Raw genomic sequence first — 26,785 nt, forward strand, 5'->3', positions numbered from 1 at the left:
TAAGGTACCTCCACACTGCTTTCCATAGTGGTTGTACCAACTTACATTCCCACAAACAGTGCAGGAGTGTTCCCTTTTCTCCACAACCTCTCCAATATTTGTTATTTGTGGACTTAATGATGGCCATTCTGACTGGTGTGTGGTGGTACCTCATAGCAGTTTTGATTTGCATTTCTCTAATAATCAGGGATGTTGGGCATTTTTCCATGTGCTTGTTGGCCATCTGTATATCTTCTTTGGAGAAAGGTCTATTCAGGTCTTTTGCCCATTTTTCCAATGGGTTGTTGGCTTTTTTGCTGTTGAGTTGTCTAAATTGTTTGTGTGGTTTAGAGATTAAGCCTTGTCACTTGTGTCATTTGAAACTATTTTCTCCCATTCTGTAAGTGTCTTTTTTTTTTTTTAATGGTTTCCTTTGTTGTACAAAATCTTGTCAGTTTAATTAGGTCCCATTGGTTTATTTTTGCTTTTATTTCTGTTGCTTTGGGAGACTGACCTGAGAAAACATTCGTGAGGTTGATGTCAGAGAATGTTTTGCCTGTGTTCTCTTCTAGGAGTTTGGTGGTGTCTTGTCTTGTGTTTAAGTCTTTAAGGCATTTTGAGTTTATTTTTGTGCATAGTGTGAGGGTGTGTTCTTATTTCATTGATTTACATGTGGCTGTCCAGTTTTCCCAGCACCACATGCTGAAAAGACTGTCTTTTCCCTGTTTTATGTTCTTGCCTCCTTTGTCAAAGATTAATTGACCATAGGTGTCAGGGTTTATTTCTGGGTTCTCTATTCTGTTCCATCAGTCTGTATATCTGTTTTGGTACCAGAACCACACTGTTTTGATTACTGTGGCTTTGTAATATTGCCTGAAGTCTGGAAGAATTATGCCTCCTGCTTGGTTTTTGTTCCTCAAGATTGCTTTGGCAATTCTGGGTCTTTTGTGGTTCCATATAAATTTTTGGACTGTTTGTTCTATTTCTGCGAAAAATGTCATGGGTAATTTGATAGGGATTGCATTGAATCTGTAGATTGCTTTGTGTAGTATGGCCATTTTTACAACATTAATTTTTCCAACCCAGGATCATGGAATATCTTTCCATTTCTTTGAATTCTTTTTAATTTCCTTGATTCATGTTTTCTAGTTCTCAGCATACAAGTCTTTCACCTTCTTGGTTAGGTTTATTCTCAGGTATTTGGTTTTTTGAGGTGCAATTTTAAAAGTTATTATAGTTTTGTATTCCTTTTCAATGTTAGTATACAGAAATGAGACTGATTTCCAAATATTAATCTTCTATCTTGCTACTTTGCTGTGTGTGTTGATAAGTTTGAGCAGTATTTGGGTTGAGTCCTTAGGGTTTTCTGTATATAGTATCATGTCATCTGCATACAGTGACAATTTTACCTCTTCTCTTCCAATTTGGATACCTTTTATTTCTTTTGTTTGTCTGATTTCTGTGGCTAGTACTTCCAATACTATATTGAATAAAAGGAGTGTTTTTTCTACATTTGTAAACAATGTCAATTGGAATCTTGATAAGGATTGCACTGAGTCTATAGAAAGCTTATGGTAGTATTGACATTTTAACAATAGTCATTCTTCTAATCCATGAACATAAATATCTTTCCATTTATTTATGTCTTCTTTGATTTATTTCTTCAGTGTCTCATAGTTTCCAGAGTAGAGTTCTTTCACTGCTTTATTTAAATTTATTCCTATGTGTTTTATTGTTTTTAATTCTATTATAAATGGAATCAATTTTTTTTAAGAAAATTCATTGTTAGTTGGATCTATGCAAATTGAGTCAGGTATAATAGCTCTGTGAAATCACTTAAGAACATTAGGATAGAGTATCTCTTCCTTCTGGTATTCTTTTCCTTTTCCTTTTTTTTTCTTTTTTTGGCTACACCTGTAGCATATGGAAGTTCCCAGGCTAAGGGTTGAATCTGAGCTGCAGCTGCTGGCCACAGCCACAGCCACAGCCACACCAGATCTGAGCCACATCTGTGACCTATGCCTCAGCTTGTGGCAATGCCTGATTCTTAACCCACTGAGTGAGGCCAGGGATGGAACACACATCTTCATGGATACTGGTCAGGTTCTTAACCTACTGAGCCACAATGGGAACTCTGAGTGTATCTCTTCCTTCTGATGAAGAGTTGTAAGAATGAGGGGGTTGGTGTGTTTTCCTCTAAAAGGTGAGACTTCTCGGAGAATGAATACATAGCACTGAAGGAAGAAAGCTTAAGAAACAGGAAGGTATATTTAAATCTCTGTCTATCTAGCTATCATCTATCTATCCAGAGAGAGAAAAAGAGAGAGAGAGAGAGAAAGGAAAGGGGGAGAAAGGGAGGGGGGGGCGGATAATGTAAGTTGAGCTTCTGGGTCCAGCCACAATCAGCCATGTGACCAAACTTTCTAGTTTTTTGAGTTAATAAAAGTCCCTTTTTTATTCATGATAGTTTGTATTATATATCTGTTACATGTAGCTAAAAGAATTTTTATGTAAACTGCAGTGGTAGAAAACAAGACTGTAAAATTACCTTCATTTTTCAACTTTAAAAAACTTGAGGGAATTCCCATAGTGGCTCAGTGGAAACGAACCTGACTAATATCCATGAGGATGCAGGTTCAAGCCCCGGCCTCACTCAGTGGGTTAAGGATCCAGTATTGCCATGAACTGTGGTATATGTTGCAGATACGGCTTGGATTCCATGTTGCTGTGGCTGTGGCTGTGGCTGGCAGCTACAGCTCTGTTTGACTTCCAGCCTGGAAACTTCTATATGCTGCAGTTGTGGCCCTAAAAAAACCAAAACCCAAAAACAAAAACTTGGGACTTTGATTGGTATCTGACGAAAGGAGCTATTGTCAGGACATTCCTGTCCTGAGTTAAGAACTGGGACATTGTTCTCACTGAAGACAGCTCTAAAGCCTATATTCATTCTTTTTCAGATGTTGGCTTGTTTCTGCAATCTTTTTCATATCTCCTTTCTCCTTTGCTTATGCATAACTTTGAAGTTCTCTGCTTGTACATAGGCTTGAGTTATGTCAGTTTGCCACAATGCCAAGTACATCAGCAACTTTTATATGTCTATTTGACTTCCTCCTTATTCTTCATTTAAATAAAAAATTATCAAGCCCCTATTATGTGCCAGGTAGTGTTCCATATGCTAGGGATAGAGTGAATAACTATTTAGGCAAGGTTCCTGCTCCAACGAAGCTTACATTTTGATGGGAGAAAAGGTCAATGAGCATGCAAAGACGTTAATAAATAAGAAAGATTGTAAGGTCTATAAGGGAAAGTAACAGGAACTGGATAGAGGGTAACACTGAAGGTTCTCCCTGTAAAGGTGACATTTAAATTAAAAATGATTTTAGGAAAGATATTCCATGTTCCTGGATTGGAAAAATCAATATTGTGAAAATGGCCATCCTACCCAAAGCAATCTACAGATTCAATGCAATCCCTATCAAATTACCCATGACATTGTTCACAGAACTAGAACAAACAATCCAAACATTTATATGGAACCACAAAAGACCCAGAATCGCCAAAGCAATCCTGAGAAACAAAAACCAAGCAGGAGGCATAACTCTCCCAGACTTCAAGAAATACTACAAAGCCACAGTCATCAAAACAGTGTGGTACTGGTATCAAAACAGACAGACAGACCAATGGAACAGAATAGAGAATCCGGAAATAAACCCTGACACCTATGGTCAATTAATCTTTGACAAGGGAGGCAGGAACATCAAATGGGAAAAGGAAAGTCTATTCAGCAAGCATTGCTGGGAAACCTGGACAGCTGCATGCAAAGCAATGAAACTAGAACACACCCTCACACCATGCACAAAAATCAACTCCAAATGGCTGAAAGACTTAAATATACGACAGGACACCATCAAACTCCTAGAAGAAAACATAGGCAAAACACTCTCTGACATCAACATCATGAATATTGTCTCAGGTCAGTCTCCCAAAGCAATAGAAATTAGAGCAAAAATAAACCCATGGGACCTCATCAAACTGAAAAGCTTTTGCACAGCAAAGGAAACCAAAAAGAAAACAAAAAGACAACTTACAGAATGGGAGAAAATAGTTTCAAATGATGCAACTGACAAGGGCTTAATCTCTAGAATATACAAGCAACTTATACAACTCAACAGCAAAAAAGCCAATCAATCAATGGAAAAATGGGCAAAAGACCTGAATAGACATTTCTCCAAGGAAGATATACAGATGGCCAACAAACACATGAAAAAATGCTCAACATCGCTGATTATAAGAGAAATGCAAATCAAAACTACCATGAGATACCACCTCACACCAGTCAGAATGGCCATCATTAATAAATCCACAAATAACAAGTGCTGGAGGGGCTGTGGAGAAAAGGGAACCCTCCTACACTGCTGGTGGGAATGTAAACTGGTACAGCCACTATGGAGAACAGTTTGGAGATACCTTAGAAATCTATACATAGAACTTCCATATGACCCTGCAATCCCACTCTAGGGCATCTATCCGGACAAAGCTCTACTTAAAAGAGACACATGCACCCGCATGTTCATTGCAGCCCTATTCACAATAGCCAGGACATGGAAACAATCCAAATGTCCATCGACAGATGATTGGATTCGGAAGAGGTGGTATATATACACAATGGAATACTACTCAGCCATAAAAAAGGATGACATAATGCCATTTGCAGCAACATGGATGGAACTGGAGAATCTCATCCTGAGTGAAATGAGCCAGAAAGACAAAGACAAATACCATATGATATCACTTATAACTGGAATCTAATATCCAGCACAGATGAACATCTCCTCAGAGAAGAAAATCATGGACTTGGAGAAGAGACTTGTGGTTGCCTGATGGGAGGGGGAGGGAGTGGGAGGGATCGGGAGCTTGGGCTTATCAGACACAACCTAGAATAGATTTATAAGGAGATCCTACTGAATAGCATTGAGAACTATGTCTAGATACTCATGTTGCAACAGAAGAAAGGGTGAGGGAAAAAACTGTAACTGCAATGTATACATCTAAGGATGACCTGACCCCCTTGCTGTACAGTGGGAAAATAATTTAAAAAAAATGATTTTAAATAAGCATCGCAAAGAGTTGAAGGCAGAAGTTTTCAGGCAGAAGTACTAGCAAGTGCAAAGTCCTTGAGGTAGAGAGAGCTTGATAGGCTCTAAGTACTAAGAGAAATTCAATATGGCTAAAGGGCTTGGTAAAAGTCAGGAGGGAGTCCACATCATGCAAAACCTTGGAAATCAGGGCAATGAGCTCTTGAGCTATGACAAACCTTTGAAAAAAATTTAAGTGTATAAATAACATGGTTTGATTTACATTTTATAAAGCTCACTATGGCAATTGTGTGGAGACTGGATTACAATGGGGCAAGAATGGAAGCAGGGAGACCAACTCTGAGTCTACTCCAAAGTTAGGCAAGAGCCAGAGAGTGGTCAGCAGCACTGAAAAGAAGCAGATAGACTAAAGCTATCAATAGAACTGGCAGAGCTTGCTGAGAGACTGAATGGAGGGAAAAGGAGGACTTGAGGATGACTCCTAGGGTTTTGGCTGAAAAAATAAGTGGATGGAAGTGCCTTTTACTAAGATGGAGAAGACCAAGAAAGGGGCAATTTGAGAAAATGTCTCAATAGATCTATTTTAGAAATGTTGAGACTCTGTATGAGCTGTATAAAGAGGTCTGTACTGGACACATTACCTTACCTCTGCTGAGAGATACATCCAATGGCCCAGTTCATCTTTCAGAGTCTGGTCACACTAGGTCATTCATTGTCTAGCTTATGGTCTGATTTCCTTGCTTTAAGTGCTTCCACCTTTCCAATCAGCTGAGGCCATGGAGGGATGTAGGTTCATGTAATCTGATTCGCAGGTCTGGTAAACACTCCCATACACAGTGATAATAATGTCTGCCTATCCTACCCCACAGGGTTATTATGGGGGTTAAATAGGGCACTTGGTAGGTAAAAGCACTTTGTAAACTCTAAAGTGGCTACAAATGTAATGAGTGTAAAGAACTTCGAAAGCTGTTTAATTTACCAAAGCTACACATTTATACCAATTTTACTAAATCAGTTGAAAAATTATAATAAACTTTTATTTAACCAGACTGGTTATTGCCAGATGCTCACAAAAATGCAGCAAAAACTCACATCCATTTGTGTATAGTGGAACATTTAGCACAAAGACTAAATTGGGTCCATAAAACTATGAATAAGAACTTGAGAAGAATTACTAAGTATTTATTAAGGGGAAAGTCACCCCTAGCACTCTTGCTGGCAACAGCCTGCACCCTCATGTTCTGTTGGTACAAGGCCTGTTTGTTGTTGATACTCTAAACTCCTGACAAAAGTGAGAACAAGTTCCTAAAAGAAGAATAAAGGGTTGTTCCACCACCTGTCCCTCCCTTTCAGTTCACTATTCTAGAAGTCAGCCTTCCTTGCTGCTGATCTGTGGCCTGAACTCCCTTAGGTTCAACGCTTTCTCCAGGACTGGCTTCATGATCTTTTCCCCCAAATGACCCACACTTGATTTATATCTCTGCTGTCTCTGTTTTGAAATCTTAAATTTTTTCCCTTTTTAAAAAATACTATAGTTGATTTACAATGTTGCACCAATTTCAGCTGTACAGAAAAATGATCTAGTCATACATACATTAATTCCCTTTCTTATAGTATCTTCCGTCATGGTCTGTCCCAAGAGACTGGATTGAAGTTCTTAATTTTGTATTTGAACATGTGTTTCACACATGAAGTCTGATGGGACAATAAAGAATGCACCTGAGCAGAGTAGGAATGTGCAGTGTAAGTCCTACTCCTCCTAGCTGTCCTGTTTGCAGGTAGCCTTCATGATGCCCCCTGGGCATGGAACTCTGGTGCACTCAGATGCAGGGGAGTTCAGTGAAACTCAAAGCAAATATAAGGTAAGCCCATTACATCGAATGAGTAGCAGAGGTTGTAGGTATGCTGTTTGCTTACCCCCACCTCCAAACCACACCTTCTATTTAAAAGCGAATTTGTCTCATACTCAGGAGGAAGACAGTAGTTTTCTAAGAAACCAAACAACCCGAGAACCCCATCATATCTTCTCTTACTTGCCTGCCTGTGTCAATCACTTATGTTGAAAATGGTGGCATAGGAGGAAAGGGAAAGATGGAGCAACCCAGAGTTCCTTTCCCTTTCAGTCTTTGCTCATCAGTAAGCTGAAGGCAGAGCATGTTGGTAGAATACATGCATATTAAGAAGTAAAATAAAACAATTGAGTTACTTTTGTTCAACATTTTGACTGTTCCGCTAAGAACAAAATACGTATGCCTATATCAGTTGCATGGGTAGATAACGTTTTACAATTAGCATGGTCCTTTTGAAATTTTGGTGAGTACTCTGAAATGACTTCAAATTAGTACATTCTCTTAAGGAATCAAAATGGTCCTTCACAAATTCTACAGACACTGTTAACTTACTTTATAGATTCCGTGTTTACAAATGGTGTTAAAGTTGTAAGTCACCTTCATTTTTAAATTTATGAGGTTTAATTTCAATTTTACTGAACTCTTAATTTTTTAATGAATCACCAAGATGTAATCATGTTAAAAACCTACATATACATCATCTGTTGGCCAGAAGAGTCCTTCTTTACCCGAAGGGAGAGAATTCTATTTGGGAGATACACCTGCATTCTTGCCCCCTCATCACTTGTTCCTTTGAGGAACAGTGACTTCATCTGATTACTAAATTTAGAAAGAGAAACTAGACAAGTAAAGGGTGTAGCCATCAGCAGGAGCACATCTTCTGCTCAGCTCCTTGGTTCTCATGGGCAGTTTTCCCATGTGACATGGTCCAGAGACTGGGTGGGTTAAGTCTTTCTAACGCCAGCATTTAGTCCTATTAGGAAGCCTGCCTGTCTGCGATAGAAGCCATATTCCTACAACAACCACATTCTCTACTATGATGTTTAAAACAATTAAACTTTGTTAATTTTTAAAAATAATAAAACAATTTCCCTTGACAATGTAGTAAAATCTGAATTGAACGCTATCAATTTAAAATAAAGGTAACATGAGTTCTTATCCACCTTACCCTTTTATCTTATTTTTTGTTTGGCTCAGAACTCAGGAGGGAAAAGGGAATGCTATTTATCGGGCATCGCAAATTCCAACAAAGTCAACACTGTTACCTCTAATATTGGTGACACCTTCAGGAAAACTACATGATGTGATAGGATTAGTTACCTTCATTTTCTTCCCCACTTTCATATCCTGTGTAGTTGGTATGATGACTTAAGCTTAGGAGAGTTTTTCACAATGCTCCTAAGGAGAAAAATAAAGGTGAGATAAGTGAAGCTCTGAAACATGCCACAGGGTAGACAGGCTGGTGCCTTTGACTGGTCTTCCAAGAGGCAAGGCTTGTACTTTCCCGTCCCAGGCTTCTGTAGGAATGAGGAGACAGGAAACAGCAAAGTGGTTCAGTGAAATGTCTCAGTCTCAGTCTCAGATTCAGCCATTGTCTGGACACGGAGAGAATGTTCGGCACAGATTTACACTGAAAATGAGAGGTCCAAGATTAGAACAATCATTATTTAGCTTAAATTATTATTCTTTGGAAACTCAAACTTGTCAAGTTGTCCTAAGATCTTTTCTCAGATCTATTATGATAAGTAATCTTCATTCCAGCTTCACATACCCTCTCTTACAAAAAAAAAAAAAAAGGCTACAAATGAATCACCTAATTTCATCTCTTTTTAGAGACGGTCTTGATTGGTAAACATGAAAATGAGCATAAATTTCAGAATCATTCTCCTTCATCTTACTAAATCAAATTCTCAAACAAAATTAATTTGGCTCATAAAAGTCTTCGAATTTAAAAATTTCACAGCCAACTTTTCTTTGGCAGAGAAAGCTCTGTAAAGACTAATGAGCTCCAGAGCTCCAGATAACTTTTGGGGTAGTCATCGGGTGATCAATAGATTTGGTAAAGTCCCACCTGGGATTTCCTCTCTTAATGATGTCCAAAATAGACCCATTCATCTATTTTTAAACTTTCTAAAATTAGCAAGAGACAAACAGAGTAGCAAGCTGGAGCCATAGGCTACTTCATTACCTAAGTTATTAGTCTGACAAAATAAGTGACTTTCCATTAAATAGGAGTGACAGCAAAGGAGGAAGGTTTAGAGGTCAATAGCTCCTGTGATACATATCCCTAAATGTAGCAGTTCTCTGGGGACTGTTGGAATTAACTGCTGACAAGCTAATTGCTCTTATTCCCTAATCAACCAAATCTTGCTTCATTAGTAGCTTTTGCAATTGGACAACATTTTCAAATTTCTAAAGACCTACCCAATAATAATTAGTAAACAACTGAAATGAAAACAACCTCCACTTGTTGACAAGATTAATTGAATAATTCTTGTTTCATTGAGAATAAAAAGAGCAAGGAACTGAAGCTAGGGAAATGTAGCCAGTCTTTCCTTGGGCACAATTTCCTCTGAAACACAGGAAAGCTTTCTATTATGAAGAGCTGCTGAATCTGATCTATCAAAAGAATCCCAAGATGGAATGTAATATTGAATTTGTTATGATTTACTGGGTTTTTACTATTTTCAATAAAGAGTACTTTTCCAGGTATATACCTAACACCTGTATATATTGTGTAAAACATTAACCATATGGATTGATTTTAAACAGGCACCTAACAAACCCTCTACACAAATACAACTTTGCAAAAACTGATTCAGTGAGGCAAATTTTACCCTGAAACAACTTTGGGAAAATATCTCAGAACAATGTGTTGGGTTTAGCTTGACTTAATAGCTATGATTTTTGAAATTGTTCAATGGATTCTTGAGCACTGAGGGCAAAAGACAAAAATTTACATCAAACTGCCCTGAAAATTCTTTGTGTGTGTGTGTGTGTGTGTGTGTGTGTGTGTATATGTGTGTGTGTGTGTGTGTGTGTGGCATAATTAAGCACTTGTGTGGATTCTGAAGTCTGAAAATTGGTCACTGTGGATGGTCTGTGATTCCACTGTACTTGAGCCTGTTTTTTTCTTGTCAAAAATGATTTTAAGTGCACAACTCAAGCTGTCAGTAAAAAAGAGTCCTGGCTGTCTCAGACATGATAGTTCCCTCTGGAGACTTGATAGACTGTGAGTAAAAACCCATTTTAAAAGGTCTGGAAATTTGCCGACCCCTCTATCAGTGGGAAATAAGATCTCCAAGACAACTACAGGGATGTCTACGTGTCTTATTACAGGAGGAAGAGGGGAGTCTACCACTTTCCTCCAAAATGGGCTGACCTCGCTGGGTAAGCTTGAAAGCCCTGGGGGAACTCTGGGCAGGGAATCTAGAACTTGGGTGCCCATCCACCTCCATGTGACAACTTTCTGAGGATTATCTCCAGGGACTTGACTTTATCCCAACAAACAATACCAGGCAAGGAAATGGAGATAATGGTAACCTGAACGGTGGCAGCAGCCATTTAATAAGCAACTGGCAATGTTAAGTACTGTCCAGGCCATACAAGGATCCTGCAAATTTCCTCTTCTCTCCAATTTATAAGTGATGAAACTGAGGCTCAGAAAAGCCAGGTGTCCTTTAAAACGTTACACTGCTGATGAATGGAGGAAGCAGAAATCAAATCTGGTCCCTTTGGCTCCAAAGTCCTTGTTGTTGGATGAGAATGGCAGCCAAAAGCGACCTATGAGACTTGAGGTTATGTGGAATATAGATGATCCAGAATCAAATAATACAATTTGGGGAGAAGAAAAAAAATCAGGGTGGTGGAGAGATAAATTAGGAGTTTGGAATTAGCAGATACAAACTACTACATATAAAATAGATAAACAAAAATGTCCTACTGTATAGCATAGGGAACTATAATCAATATCCTATGATAAACCACATTGGAAAAGAACATGAAAAAGTGTGTGTGTGTGTGTGTATGTGTGTGTGTATAACTGAATCACTTTACTGTACACCAGAAACTAACACAACACTGTAAATCAACTATAATTAAAAAAATTTTTTTTTGTCTGGGTTAGTGAATTACAATTCACATCTCACTGAGAAGCCACATTTGTCTTGGGGCCAGGGGCTGAATTTGTGCTCACTATGAACTGAGAAAGTGCTGGGATATCTTTTCTTTGTCTACATTAATCTCCATTCTTAGATGGCAGAGCTTGCCTGGTTTCCACATTGGAAGTACCAATGGCAGCAGTATAAGGAAGCTTCACAGACTAGTAGAAGCTGGATTTCAGGAGACAGGGTCCCAACAATTAGAGCAAAACTCAAAAAGGGTAAAGAAAACTGAACCTGGTAAGAAGAGTCCATGTGCTGGAGAAGAAGGAATAATAATAGGCTGGGCATTGGGAAACCTGGGTTCATCCTGGCCTTGCCCTTTGACTAAGCCAGGGCAATCACTTCAGAGCCATGGGATTCTCAGCCCAGGTGGACCCAAACCACCCTTCCTCAGGAGCTGATTTTAGTCAACACAAGTATGGGAGGGCACGACAGGAAGCTAAGGGACTCCAACGCAGAAGTCAATCCTACTCAGTAAAGCTGCTTCTGCTCCTAAAGGCCAGGACTACCTTCCCTGAGAAACACTGAGGCCAACCTCCAGTTTCTCCATCTGTACATTGAGGGAGAGGCATTTCCATCTTGAAGTCCTTCCTCAGATGAGCAGGTCAGTGCAGCAAGTGGGCTGCTGCTGTGACTCTCCTTCATGACCAGAGCATATCCAAGTGGATCTGTTTTACACCTTGGGTGAGCCGTCATTTGGGGAAAGAATTCCATGCTTAAGGAAAACATGTTTGAAAAGTCAGTGCATTAGAAAACTGTTAAGCTCCTTTCTATTCTGGATATTTGTGAGTAGAGGAAAATTGAGGCTGAAAGCGAGAAAGAGGAGTTCAAATGGGAAAAGGAGTCAAGCCTGATAAGATTTGGGAGGACAAATGACCAAGCCCAGCCGCAGGCTGCGTCTTCGATTGGCCGACAACCCCAAGAGTCACAGCTGTAGAGGAGTCTGACATCACCGTTTCAAATGCAGATGCAATCTCACTGGATTAGTGACTGGAACTGGAAGATTCTCCCTCAGGATCCTTCTCATTATAATAGGATTTGGATAAATTCTTGTTATAAGTACCTCTGTTACCAAAAGTTTTATGCAAATCAAAATTTAAAAGTTGAAATTCATATTCAGTGCAAAGTAGGAGCTTGCAATAATTCTCCCTTGGATAGTGGAAAAAATCTCTCTCTCTCTTTTTTTTTTTTTTTTTTTTTTTTTGTCTTTTTGCCATTTCTAGGGCCGCTCCCGTGGCATATGGAGATTCCCAGGCTAGGGGTCGAATGGGCGCTGTAGCCACTGGCCTACACCACAGCCACAGCAACACTGGATCCTTAACCCACTGAGCAAGGCCAGGGATCAAACCCCGCAACCTCATGGTTCTTAGTCGGATTCGTTAACCACTGAGCCACGATGGGAACTCCGAAAAATCTTTCTTTAATGCATGTAATTATATATTAAATGCTGCTAAATGCTCTTTATCTATTTATACTGTGTTTCCTTAAAATGGTAGATGGTCATGTCCCACACCTTGCTGAGCTGTCCTTCAAATAGTTCATTCCAAACAGACTACCTCAAGGGGAATAGGCCTTTTATTTTTCCTCAGAAATACTTCAGAAAAGACAACTAGAGAAACAAATACATGGAAAGTGGTCTTGAAAATGGATAAATATAAGGAATGAATGAAAATGTTTTATTATCTACCAGACAATGTTTCTGGTTTCTTTCTCTCCCCTCCCTCAGTTCCTTCTTTCCTCTTTCTTCTTTTCTTTCTTTCTCTTTCTTTTCTCTTCCTTCCTTCCTTCCTTCCTTCCTTCCTTCCTTCCTTCCTTCCTCCCTTCCTTCCTTCCTTTCTTTTCTTTCTTGTTGTAATTCTCAGTAGCAGGATATGAATTATTAAAATATATAAAATTGATCATATGTTGCCTCTTGCAGCTGTCCAACAGAACTAAATACTGATTCCATTTAGAGGCTGGGTTTTATACTAGCAGTTGTTTGCAAGTGAACATTTAAAAGGCCAGACTGTAGTGAATAATGTAAATAAAGAAACAGACATAAATAGAAAATGTCCATCTATTTTTGAGTACAGGAAAGAATTAAGGGTTCAGTATCTCTACAGAACACTCTGTCTTTGGTGTGCCATGAGGAACCATAAGGTAGGTAAAGTATAATATGCTGTCATTGGGGAAACAAGGTATAGCCACATAGGAGAGATAAGAAACACCAAGAGGTGGAGTATTATTATTCAGTAAATTTATTTACTGAATACCTACTATGGGCAGCATGATATGCTTGGAAGTAACTAGAACTACCACTGTGGCTTATAAGTTCCCATGGCAGAATTTGAGTTTAGTCATGCTGCATTGCTGAGCTTGTGGTTGGACCTCAGAGAGCAAGATGCAGGTGAGAGAACATGCTATTATATGGATGCTGGCTCTGTTACCTAGCTCCTATCTGGAAAGTTGCTTCTAACACTCACATCCTTTCTCAAGCCTACATTTGCTGATGCAACCAGACAAGAAATGCATGCAGGAGAGGGATCAAGTTCTAAGTGTCTAGACTGACCACCAGTGTTCTTCGTGTCCCTCAAGTTTCCAAGACTTTCAGAGGGAGGAACTGCAGATTGTGACACAAAGACTGCATGGCCAAGCTTGCCCAGTCTGCCCAATTGTCCCCAACTCTGGATAAACTCAAGTTCTTTTGACTTGTGAGCTGATGCAGCATGGCCAGCCCAGGGGCATGTGATAGAGCCTATTGGATTGTCCCTGGATGTCTCATCAACCACTCCAATGTTTGACCTTTCGGGTCCTAACACAGGTGCTCTGAGGAGTTGAATTTTGCACTAATATTCTTGTTTTTTATACAGAGACCAGAAAGGCTCACATCTCCCTTAGTTCTGGAAAGATCTTAAAATAAGATAGAGTTAGTAGCATTTTCGAAGAAAGCCATACAGTATAACCTCCCCAAGCTCCCAGAGGGGCAAACTCCATTATCAGCTCAGTAAGTCCAAGATTCCAATTTTGAACATTACAGCCTTTTCCATTTAACTTAAGACTCTATTCTTGGTCAAGATGAAGAAGCTTTGGGGAAGTGGTTATATATCTTATAAAAAGAAATTACACATACAGACTTGGCTTACTGTGAGACTGTATTTATCAGTCATTTACATCTTAGCAAGAACAATTTATTCTTTCCTCTTTGGTGGGGGGGGGGTCTCTTTCTCTCGCTCCCTCTCTCTCTCTCTCTCACACACACACTCCAGTTTGGCTGGTGGGTTACTCATTGCATAGTTACCCATTCTTCTCACCACCACCTTAGCCTCCTGAATCCAAATGAGACATTCCCTGTGCATTCTTTTTGTCTGCAGGATAGGAGGGACAAAGCCAAAAGGCGCAATATGATCTTGGCCCTGTGGGAGAAGCTGAAGTTGCCCTGGTACTTTCCAGCTGCAGAATATGTCTGCTTGGCTCCTAAGATGCTGAATGAGCTGGAAATCACAAAGGAGTCCAAGGATTAGGGACTTCAAGTGAATATTTTGACTTTTGCAGTGTTTTCCCAGATATGTTTCATTGGCGTGATATTGTTTAGAAACTTATATTTCTGCTGATAATTGCATGGAAATATTTGGAAAATTTAACAATGCAATTGATTGATTTTAATGGCAGACACACCCCCATGTCCCCGGGAGCCTGTTCTCTTAGCAGAAGTATAGTTGAAACATGGGGCATGTTTCCAAAAGGACTGCTAGACAGTATTAGAACTTGCAACAGAAGACGGATCAAACCAGTGTGTGTGTTAATGGTTAATTTTAATCTCTTAACACACATGCGCACACACACACCTTTACATATTGAGTTAATCTACATATAGCAATTTAGTTGATCTTACTTTTTCATTAGATTCTTGCTGCAACAGCTACTAGGCTCCCCAGGACCCATGTGAGTCCCATTAGCTGCCTTCCTATAGTTTTCACACCGCAGGCCAATCTATAATTTTATCAGCCTCATTCAATTTTACAAAAAGATCTGTTTCTATGTGGGCAGATACTCTCAGTGCTGATTTCAGACTAAGGCCTGCTGCTCTATTAGCATTTTCTTTCCATATGCCTGAATGCAGAACCCCAGAAATAAGGAGATGAATGGAACTGCAAACAGACCTGGGGGCCAGAAGTTGCAATGACTGCCTCACAAATTCCATTTGCACAGAGATCAAAAAGCAAGAGTGAAAGTGGGCCCTCAGTGAAGAAATGTGTGTTACAAAAGACGTTTTTTTCGTTAAGAGGAACAACTTGGATTGATACAAGTGGATTTTGTCCTCACTGATTTTTCTGAAAATTCACATTTATCCTCAGGAAGAGAGCAGCATGCACTTGGTTATGCCATGCTTTCCAACTGATTTCTAGCTTTCGAATAGACTTAAATGAAAAATTCTTTTTCCTGACTTATTTGCATGGTGACCACTCTCTGGCAGAAATTGTAATTGGGTAACTATGATTCTATCAACTTGAGCTCACAGGATGGATGTCGACGAGATACTTTCTTAATTGTTTGAATTTCTTTCTCTCCATCCATATCATCTTAATCTGTGCTGAAGGGCCCTGGGGTGAGAGGGGTAGTTGTGGTAGAGAATAGAGGTGAGCCAGGGTGGGGATTGAGGAGGCTAGCTTTTCCTTCATTCTAGCACCCCAAGTGGAAGAAGCCAGGGCTGGTTTAGGAAGATTGGCTCACTTTCATCTAACAAGCCCAGATGTCTCCAACAGTTTGAAGCTTTCTCTAAAATGTAGGTATTTGATTCTTCTTTATTCTGGCCAGTTTAAAGGTGAAAATATGAAGTTGTCTTCTTATGTTGCAGAAGGATTTGGGAATCTTTTCATTTCTCTATTTAAAAAAAAATAAGAACATTTTAAAGTAGCATTAAATATAATTGTTTATGAGAGTTTTGCTAGAGAGTGCTTTTAATAGGTTTTGGCATGGTACTGTTTATGAGAGAAAGGCTTATTCTTGGTCCTCTTTTTCAACTTTCACAGTTAAGCTATTAATTTATTAATATTTTTCATTCCCTTTAAAGTTTTTCTTTTTCTTGAGGCATATGTCACATACAGTAAAGTACAAAAATTTTAAGCATACAGCTTGGTGGTCATATGTATAAACATATGAACCACCAGAGAGAACAAGAAACAGACATTTCTAGCACCCAGTAGGCTTCCTCATTCCTCTCCCCAAAGTAAATATTATTCTAATCATTATCATATATATCACTTCTGTTTGTTCTTGAACTTCTGTAGATGAAATCACACAGCATGTATTCATTTTTGTTTGGGTCCTTTTACTTATTAAGTTTCTGAGATGCATCTATTGGCATGTAAAAAGTCATTTGCAAATATAAAGAGAATTACTGAATATATTATCTATCAAATCTGAAGAAAATACTTGAGAGAGACTATAACCAAAATGAAATTAATCAGAACAGAGAATTCAAGATAAGGAAAGATGAAGAGTACAAAGAGAGGGGTAAAGGAGGCTGAGTATTTTCCCATATAGCTAAATGGATAATAATTACATAAGACGCAAGGGCTAAGACAATGATATTTTTTTCTTTTTTAAAAGATTTATTGAAGTATAGCTGATTTATACTGTGATAATTTCTGCTGTACAACAAAGTGATTCAGTTAAACATGTACATACAACCATTCTTTTTTTTTTTTTTTTTTTTTCCTTTGGTCTTTTTAGGACTGCACCTGTGGCCTGTGGAAGTTCCCAGGCTAGGAGTCAAATTCGAGCTGCAGCTACCGGCCACAGCCACAGCCACACCAGAACTGAGCTGCATCTGTGACCTACACCACAGCTCACGGCAATGCCAGATCCTTAACCCACTGAGTAAAGCCAGGAATTGAACCTGTGTCCTCATGGATACTAGTAAGATTTGTTACTGCTGAGCCATGATGGGAACTCCCCACACATCATCCTTTTCCAGAGTCTTTTCCCATATAGACCATCACAGACTATTGGGTAAAGTTCCCTAGGCTATACAGCAGATCCCTGTTGGCCAATAATTCCATATTCAATAGAGTACATATGTCAATCCCAAATCCCCAGTCCATTCCTCCTCACCTCCACCTGTTCCCTTTGGTAACCATATTTGTTTTCAAAGTCTGTGAGTCTATTTCTGTTCTGCAAATAAGTTCACTTGTATCCTTTTTTAAGATTCTACATATAAGTGACATCATATGATGCTTGTCTTTCATTGTCTGATTGACTTCACTTAGCATGATAATCTCTGGGTCCACTCATGTTGCTACAAATGGCATTATTTCATTCTTTTTTATAAGACAATGGTCCTGGAAAAAAGGGCATGTACTACAAACAAATAATGCTTGTCTGGAGTTAAACAAAATACTAAATCTCTACACGATCTAGGTGGAAACAGGAGGAAAGGAAGAGAAAAAAATGTGGGAAAAAACTCATTTGGGAGGGAAAAAGGGTATCAAAAGAAAAGGTGTGCTGAAGAGCATTTCTTTAGGGGAAAGAGTAAAGAAATGAAAGACCAGTGCCTTGTTGGAGAGAAAATGGTATCTACTTTTTGTGTTATAGTTGAGTAAAAGGTGCTTACTGTGATCTCCAGGAAAGAAAAAGTTTATATTTATTAATTGGAAAATTACAATGGCATTTTTAAATAACAGGAGATGGTGGGAAGGATAATTAAACAATGGAAATAAATCAAATACTCCCAAAATTACAAATAAATAAAATAAAATGAAACAAAATCAAGAATATGAGCTTTGGGGAGTTCCCTGATGGTTCAGTGGGTAAAGGATCCTGTGTTGCCACTGTTGTGGTGTGGGTTCTATCCTTGGTCCAGGAACTTCTGTGTGCCATGAGTGCAGTCGAAACTCAAAAGAATATGAGATTTATGTAAATAGACTGAATTGCCCATTTAAAAGCAGACTAATGACTGGTTGTGCTGCTTACAAAAAACTTACCAAAAAAAGGATAGTAAAGTCTGATTCCAGTCAAGATGGAGGAAGCCTACCACAGCCTATCCCTTATACTAATTCCAACTGAAAATATGACTAGACTACAAAAAGCAATAAGGCAACTATCTGAAGAATCTAAGCAGTAAACAATAGCAGTGATGTGGGGAGGAAAATGAAGGATAACCAGTATGGGAGAGTTTTCTATTTTTCCCTCCTCAACAAAATAGTAACAAATTGAATACAGCAGTATATTAAAAGTATATCATAATCAAGAAGGATTTATCTTAGGAATGAGAGGCTAGTTCAGCATTTCATAATCAATCAATGTAATGCACCATATTAACAGATTAAAGAAGACTGCATCATCTTCTCAATAGATGCAGAAAAAAGCATTTGACAAAATTGAACATCCATTCATGATAAAAACTCTCAGCAAAATGAGACTAGAAGGAAATGCCCTTAACCTCATAAGGAATAATGTACGTTTATTAAAATTCATTCAAAAAGAAATGGGAAACTTTAATGGAACAATTACATTAGAAGAAATTGAGAAGGTGACTAAATAGAGCCCATTGACAAGATAATGGTTAAATTGTACTTAATCTTCTCAAGTTATTTAAAAGATTCTAGACCAGTATTTCTTAGTCCTAGAAACTCAGTAGACTCACCTGTGGAGCTGTTTTTTAAATTTTTAATTTGATTAAAAAATACAGTTTTCTGCTGAGTCCCAGACTGCTTGAATGCAATCTCCAGGAGCCAGGGTTGAACATTAATATTTCTCTAAAGTACCCCAGGTAATTTTAATGTGCAAACTAGGTTTGCCAACCACTGTTCCAGTCTCCTGACAAAGGTGGCAAATGCAGTCCCCAAATTATTTTTTATTTTATTTTATTTTATTTTTTTATTTTCCCACTGTACAGCAAGGGGGTCAGGTTATCCTTAGATGTATACATTGCAATTACAGTTTTTTCCCTCACCCTTTCTTCTGTTGCAACATGAGTATCTAGACATAGTTCTCAATGCTATTCAGCGGATCTCCTTGTAAATCTATTCTAGGTTGTGTCTGATAAGCCAAAGCTCCCAATCCCTCCCACTCCCTCCCCCTCCCATCAGGCAACCACAAGTCTCTTCTCCAAGTCCATGATTTTCTTTTCTGAGGAGATGTTCATTTGTGCTGGATATTAGATTCCAGTTATAAGTGATATCATATGGTATTTGTCTTTGTCTTTCTGGCTCATTTCACTCAGGATGAGATTCTCTAGTTCCATCCATGTTGCTGCAAATGGCATTATGTCATTCTTTTTTATGGCTGAGTAGTATTCCATTGTGTATATATACCACATCTTCTGAATCCAATCATCTGTCGATGGACACCCAAATTATTTTATAAAACAAACTATAATTTAATACCTCAAACCAGCAAAGAAAACTAGAGACTAACTGCTTGTGGATATATAAGAAAATATTAAAATAAAATATTAGGAAATGGGATCCAGTAATGTATCAAGAGATACATTTACTTTGTTAGTATGATGAATGGAACCATTTCTTGAAGTAATGAATTATATTAAATTAATCAAAGTAGAAAGACTATATTATCACATATATAAAGACATTTGGTAACATTAAATGGTCATTTTAAATTAAAAATTCTAAGAAGGCAAGAGAAAAAATTATTTACCAAAATCATTTAAATGGTGAAACACAGAGGTCATTTCAGTTAAAACCAGAAAGTGGATAATGCTAACTGCTATGATCATTATTATTCAATATGATATTGTCTTGAATATTCTATAGCAGTGTTGTTCAAATTTTACTGTGTACATGAGTCACCTGAAGATCTTTAAAATGCAACTTATGTTTTAGTAAGTCTAGGGATAGGGCTGAGCTTCATCATTAATAAGCTCCTAGATTAAGCCATTACTTTTGATTCCACACTTTCAGTAACCAGGTTAGCAAATGAAAAAAGACAAGAATATTGAATAATCAGCATAAACATTAGAAAAGGAAAATAAACTAGCTTTTTGCCAATTCTTTGGATTTATATTTAGGAAATCCAAAAGATTATAGTAAAAAGTCTAGTAAAATTTAACAAGATGCTTGACTATTTGATGCTTAAGGTTTTGTTTTTTGTTTTCCCCTGTGCTAGCAGTAAGCACCTAGAAATAGTAATGGGGAATATATCTCATTGTCAATAGAAGCAACTTTAAAATATCTGGGCGTAAACCTAACAAGAATTGCATAAGATCCAATAAAGAAAATCTTATTGAAGGGCAAAAATTAAATCTGAAGGGTCAGGTTTAAGGTCGGAAGAAAATAGTAGATTTTAAGCATGCTCAGTGTTGTGCTGGTGATGCTGATGGAATATGTAATTAGAGATATCGAGTAGGCAGTTTGATGTATGAGTTGTCTAAGAAAAATGGACAGAGACAAAGGTTTAGGGGTTGTTGCTAGCTCTGTAGCTCAGGAAAACCTTTTAAAAGAACCATTAATTGGTTGCAGGGTGTCCATAAACTTCCTAAAATGGTATGGTAAATTTATGCTTGTGTGTATGTTTTTAGGGACAAGGCTCAGAGTTTTCACCAGATTCTCAAAGGGATCCATGACTCAGAAAAATTTAAAGACCACTGATATTGACGGTGGTTAAAGTTATAGGAATGGTTTAAATTACTCAGCAAAAATACACAGAGTGAGAAAATAATCAAATATGCAGCTTTATAGTAAAACAACACTTGTAGGGTAGATAGAGGAAGATACTGAGGAATAGATGGGTTTGTAGTAGGAAAACCATGAGAGTGTTATGTTATAAAAATTAATGGAAGAAAGTGTTTCAAGAAGGAAGAAGAGGTTCACAGAAATTGAGTAAGCTAAGAACAGAACCTCCTCCACTGAATAGCAACAAGGACATCACTGATAACTGGTAAGAGCAGTTAGAGTGGGTTAGTTAGAAGACTCGGTTGGAAGTCAGAGCTTATGTTTAAGGATCAGCCTCAGGAGGGGAAGCTCTTCCACTGAGACAGAAAGGAGAAAAAGACAAGGGTAGATTTAGTTAATGTTGTAGATCTGACAGTGGAAAGCTACAGAAATTCTCATAGGGTTGTCTCCTCATTTTTCCTAAAGTAGGAGGTGAATTCATATCTTAGAGTGAGATAGGAGGTTTGAGACTGGCTCTCTGAGAAAACTGATGACATTTTAAAATTATTACTAATATTTGATAAGAGGAAATTACTGACTAGGAATATAGTTTATAGGCAGTGCTAAAAAACCAAGTGAAAAATCAAAGATCTAGAATATGAAGGAACACCAATATGCACTGTGAGCTTATGTTTTCCAGTGCCACCTGGTAAATTATAGAAGTTAAAGGTGGGGGTTTTACTAGGATAGTGTGATGGGAGGATATGGGCAAAGATGTTGATAAGAGTATCACGAGAGGGGTGACATGATGGATCATGAGGTGCAGACTAAATAAAAAATAAAGATAGGAGAGAATTAATTCCAAGGACAGGTGTAGTAGGAATGAAGGACTTTAAAGAGCTTAAAGTAACTACTATATACGGATATTAATTGGAATAGTTCCCTGGATGAGACTTGGGGTACAGAGGAACATTATGATACAGAGGCCAAAATCTCTGATTAAGACCATGACCAGGCAGTTAGTGATTGATGGTTTAGGAGGAGTTGATGATATATTAAAGGACATAACTCTCAAACAACAAACATATCTTTTAAATTTACAGACAGGGAAATAATGGTTTGAAAAATGAACTGGTAAATGAAAAGAATGCAGAATCCATGCCTTAGAGCTATGGAATATGGCATATGGAACTATGGCCCTGGAAAGGGCCACCAATGAAGTAGTGTCCTTGGGAGATGCACCAAATTTTAGTAAGGCAGGGAAGTATAGGAAATGTTCTGTGTAGCAGCTGAGGATAGAGGGGAGTTCATCTACTTTGAAATAAGTTCCATAGGGTTTTGCAGTGGTTTAGAAGGAAGGGAGGAATAGAGGTTAGGTCAGAAGAGAGGAAGCACAGAGCACAAAGGAGTGAGCTGTTTAGACAGCTGTCTGGATATGCATACATTTTGGGGTGATGACCAGTGGTGGCAAGAATGAGAGGCACAGACTTGCTGACCTCTATGTACCAGACTGTCTGCTTTAGAGCTGTATCAGACACAGGCTGCTTTTTAAGACAATTTTTCTCTGACAGAATGTAGCTTGCTCTGTAGATCTTGAATCACTGTGTATTTGCCTAGTGTTTTCCTTAAATTATAAAGAAGTTCTTTAAGGCTATCAGTTAACAGATTTTGACCAGGTACCAAAATTCTGAGTATGAGGTACAGGAATTTATGAAGTGATAAGTCACGATAAAGATCTGACCTTGTGAAACCTGTGGTCTAGATTCTACATGGGAACCTATTATGAAACAAATGTGTTAAATCCTATATGAGAATTCTACATGTATGGGAGTGTATCTTATGGTACTCAGCCCTGGGCGGGTGGGAAATGGACTCCTTCTCTAGCTTATGTAAAATAGGTGGTATAAAGAAGCAAGATGAGTGTGTGTTCTTTAGATAGACTGACTTGATGTTCAGTTTCTTTCTCTAGCATTATTTCCATGTAAACCTAAATAGGTCTTATTAAACTCTGAGCCAAAGTCTTTTCATTTCCAAATTGAAGATAGGTTATATCTTGCAGGATATTAGTTAGTGCTAAGCAAGTATATGGAAATATAACAACAGGTTAGTTAGCACATGGTAAATAATCTAAAGATTACTTCTCTCTTTCCCTAGAGTACTTCCTATAGTTAATTCATCAAATGCTACAAAAATGATAAATTATCCTCTCATTATGCAAGCTACTTCTTAGACATTATTATACTTAGATTAGGAAAAATTATCTTACCCATTTAGTTGACCCAGTTTTTAGACTAAATTAAGTGTATGGTGGAACATTACCTGATGAAATTGGACTTGGAAATTGGAAAAAAATATATATATATATATGCCCACTACATTTTCTTTTATAAAATGAAAATCTTTGCAAGAAATATGTTTAGGATTTCCATAGGAATTCTTTTATTGTTCACTTAAACTCTGTTGATTTTGCATACATTCTTATATATCTCATTAGTGACATGTAAATATCAAGACGATCCCACATTTAGTGACTTTACCAATAATTCCATTTGAAAGCTTTCAATGTTTTGCAAGAGAAAGTCAGACAACCATTTTTATTCAGTACCCATTGTAAGTATTCTCAAAGTGATAGAAAAAAAGGTTATTCCCTTGAGTAATTCACAATGTTAAACCTTAGGCTAAGTAAAACCCCAAAGAGTGGATTGATTCCTCTTTCTTGGGTACACAGTAATATTAGATGTCTTGGAAGTAGCTCCCAGTTAAAAGAGCAAATAGAAGCATGGTGACATGTGACAGAATTCCTTATTCAGGATGGTATAAGGGAATATGAAAAGGTTCTAATAACTCTGCAGCCTGTGTTGATGTGTTCCCTAGGATCTTGTGGGGAGGGCATGTGTAAATTGGCCCTTCGCAGACCACATACACATGCTTGTAGCTGCAGGCATAGCCTACATGTCCTCTAGGCAACATCTATCTTATCCTTTCCCAACAGAACCAGATTTTAACAGTTTATCCTTTGACCCTCAACTCCAGAGAAATGTTCAGTTTTGTCTAAGCCAATCAATGTTTGACAATTCCCCAGCGGCTGATAAAGACGTACATAGCTTCAGTTGGCACAAGCAGACTGTGGCTATATTTTATGCTTAAGAGTGACGTTTTCGGAGTTCCCGTCGTGGCGCAGTGGTTAACGAATCCGACTAGGAACCATGAGGTTGAGGGTTCGGTCCCTGCCCTTGCTCAGTGGGTTAACGATCCGGCGTTGCCATGAGCTGTGGTGTAGGTTGCAGACGCGGCTCAGATCCTGCGTTGCTGTGGCTCTGGCGTAGGCCGGTGGCTACAGCTCCGATTCAACCCCTAGCCTGGGAACCTCCATATGCCGCGGGAGCGGCCCAAGAAATAGCAACAACAACAAAAGACAAAGACAAAAGACAAAAAAAAAAAAAAAAAAAGTGTGACGTTTTCTATCTACCCTGGATTTAAACAATGGAGCATGTGGCATGTTAACACCAAAAGGTTGCTGAGCACAGAGAAGGAAGGAAGATGTGTCCTTGATGAGCTGCTATTCATGTTGTTCTGGAAGCTTTGAAGTTCCAAGTTATGTGAAATCATTAGCCAGGGTGAGTGGGAACCAGATATGTTTCATACAAAGACTATGTTAGCTAACATGCTGACCCAGTATCCATGGCTGCAGCTTTACACACATTTGGTTGGAGAATATGATTCAGAGTGAAGGCAGGTAGCCATTGGATTTTCATGGGAAAACCTGGGGCTTGAAAGGACAGATCTGAGAACCAGTGTTTACTTGTATGGTTTTGACCAATTAGCTATGTTTGCTTTAGCCGACTCACACGTAAATAGTAAATTATATTAATATCTATCTGACGGAATTTTAAGGATTAAAATGTCAATGAGATAAAACTGTCACTTAGTGAGTGGGCAAGAAATGGTAGCTAATAGCTGGTATTAGTTAGCAAAAGAATTATTTTTTTGGACCAAGTCCCATTTCTTTGATCCTTCCTATAAAACCTTCAAGAAGAGTTGCCTAAAATGGTTCTTCATACTTCTCAGGTCCAAATCTATTTGTAGCCTATTGCAATCAGGTTTTAGTCTCCTTATCAGGGCCATCAAATCCAGTGAGTTCTTCCTCTTTATTTCAGCTGCACTTGACCCAATTGACTAATCTTTCCTTCTCATAATACTTTCTTCTTTTGGCTACTAGAACACCACCCTTTCTTAAATTTCCCCTGCCTTGTTTGTTAATTGCCCATTTGCTGGCTTTTCCTTTTCTGTTTTCCTCTAAATTGGGGTATATTCCAAAGCTCAGTCCCGGCACCCTTTTCCTCACTCTCTAATCTCCTTATGTGGCAATTCAACCCTCAAGGTTTTACCTACCATTGGTTTGCTGATGGCCTTCACATTCACAATTCTAACCCAAATCTTTCCCCTGAACTTAAGATCATATATGCAGCTTCCTGCCTGACATCTCCACTGGGATGCTGATTTTCTGTTTCCCTGTAGCCATTCCAGTGCAGTCAGCACTCTTCTTACCTCTGCTATTGTAAGAGCCTCTTAATTAGTGTCTCCATTACAACTCTGGCCACTCTCCATAGCACCTCTCTTCATTTTCTATACAGCAGCCAGGATTTTTTTTTTTTAATACAATTCAGAACATATCCCTCACCTGATTAAAATCTGCCAATGATTTCCCATAGTTCTTGTGATAAAATTCCAGACTCTAGCAAGTCCTATAAGGCTGTGCTACTGCCTTGCTCTCAAGACTCACCTTGTATCACCTGCCCATCTCACCACACTCCAGTCACCGTGTCCCCAAAAAGGCCCAGCTTAAGCCATTGCATTTGCCTTTCTCTCTTTCTGGAATGTATTTTTCAATGACTGGTTTTTTGCATTTAATTTATCAGTCTCAAGTGCAAATGTTACTCTTTCAAAGGGACATTTCCAAAGGAACTCCACAGCCACTGTCTATCACTTTATTCTGCTTTGCATTTTTCAGAGCACTTATTATGCTCTAGAATCATCTCATCATCTGTCTCCCTCATTAGAGTCTAAACTGCCTTAGAGCTGAAATCACGTCTTTCTTATATACCACTCTATTTTCCTCATCTAGAATAGTGCTTGGTACCTACTAGGTGCTTGAAAGTTTTTACTTGCATGTATAAAGAAATGAGTAAGATTAGTGTTTAACTGACATTGAACAGCATTTGGATTCTGTGTCGTCCTTTCACTGTCATTACCTGGTGTCATCCCCATGAAAACCTGTGAGGTAGGTATAATTGTTAAGTTCTTTTATAGATGAACTGGGCAATTTTGTGCCCTTTTACCTCTACATCTGAGAAGAGAGTCGTATTTTCTTAAGCCCCCAATGAAGAAGAAAGTCAAGGAACCTTAGTAAAATTATTTAATAGGCTAAGCTAACCATCTGTTAACTTTTGCTTTTTGTTCTTAACCAAATGTTAGAAATTGAACTACATATGTTTCTAGCTTGAACACTACAAACCATTCAAACAACCATTTTCTCTATTATTTCTGGGTCCAGATGCAAGAGGTCCATGGTAGTCAATGCTCTGTAATTAAATGAGATTTCAGGCTGAGCTTCTAATCCCCTGAGACACAAAATGTGCAGCTGTACTAATAACTCAGCCTATTATATGGAAAGCCAGCCGGGCCCTTATTTCTTTATGTATATGCACACATATACGTACACTCACACATATACATTCACATATATATATTTAAAGCCAACAACAATCTAAACACAAGGTTCTCATTCTGTCCTTAAATATGGGAAGTAATATTAGATTAAGTTAATGTAATCACTAACATCATGTTCTGAAAATTGAAAACTAATGCAGCTTTGTTCCCCAACCCCCAGACTGCCCAAGAAATCAGAATTTCCAGAGTACCCAGACCAACATTTTTCAATGATAAAATATATGTACCCCACTTGGAGTAAGGTGCATAATTTAATATTTTATTGTGTTTGATTTATAGGCTTCCTCAGTCCTTATTAAATTTAAGTTTTCACAATTGAGGAAAGGCCTTAAAGAAAACATATTTTGTGGTTAAAGATGTATCCCACATGTGCTGGG

At 38.3% G+C, this 26,785-nt stretch overlaps 1 long non-coding RNA gene across 1 annotated transcript in view; it reads right to left on the reverse strand.

Moving 5' to 3' along the window:
• The window catches only part of LOC110255473, a 226,038-nt gene continuing 204,271 nt past the window's right edge, over window positions 5,019-26,785 (reverse strand). The window contains exon 3 of the long non-coding RNA XR_002335819.1: window positions 5,019-8,323. This is a non-coding gene — a long non-coding RNA (uncharacterized LOC110255473). The remainder of the gene's footprint in view (window positions 8,324-26,785) is intronic.

Source organism: Sus scrofa, chromosome 9 (genome assembly GCF_000003025.6).
Source record: "Sus scrofa isolate TJ Tabasco breed Duroc chromosome 9, Sscrofa11.1, whole genome shotgun sequence".
NCBI classification, from domain to species: Eukaryota; Metazoa; Chordata; class Mammalia; order Artiodactyla; family Suidae; genus Sus; species Sus scrofa.